Source organism: Colobus angolensis, unplaced genomic scaffold (assembly GCF_000951035.1).
Source record: "Colobus angolensis palliatus isolate OR3802 unplaced genomic scaffold, Cang.pa_1.0 Scaffold260, whole genome shotgun sequence".
Taxonomy (NCBI): Eukaryota; Metazoa; Chordata; class Mammalia; order Primates; family Cercopithecidae; genus Colobus; species Colobus angolensis.
In genome coordinates, this window is record NW_012115822.1 from 241,451 (window position 1) to 241,841 (window position 391).

The following is a 391-nucleotide window of genomic DNA, read 5'->3' on the forward strand; positions in this document are numbered from 1 at the left end:
TCCCTATATCTTTGATTTTGCTCCGTGGCCTAGTTTGCTGACTCTGGCTGTAGACAGGGACAGCTCTTGCAACTCAAAGTCATTTAGACTAGGCCTGATGCCCTGCTGATCCCCGACATTCTGCTGAGCCCCCTAAGGTGTGGCAGGTGCCTCCAGCTGGGAGCTGTGCCTCCCCAACAGGCTGCTCTTCTCTATCTCAACAGCAGCCTGACTACTTTGCCAGCCAATCTGGGAACCAGGGTTACTCGCAATTTTTGCCCTCCTCCTACACAGTGCTACTCCCAGCAATCCAGGCAAAACAAATGCCCTCTTGATCTCCCAAACCCTAGGTAGCCCAGAAACACAGTCTCTCCTTCTGCCTTGCCTTTCTCTCTCTTTTTTTTTTTTGAGA

The 391-nt window shown here is 51.4% G+C and overlaps 1 protein-coding gene across 1 annotated transcript in view; it reads right to left on the bottom strand.

Moving 5' to 3' along the window:
- The window catches only part of SNAP29 (synaptosomal-associated protein, 29kDa), a 32,481-nt gene that overhangs the window by 9,812 nt on the left and 22,278 nt on the right, over window positions 1-391 (bottom strand). The gene's annotated exons all lie outside the window — the stretch shown is intronic.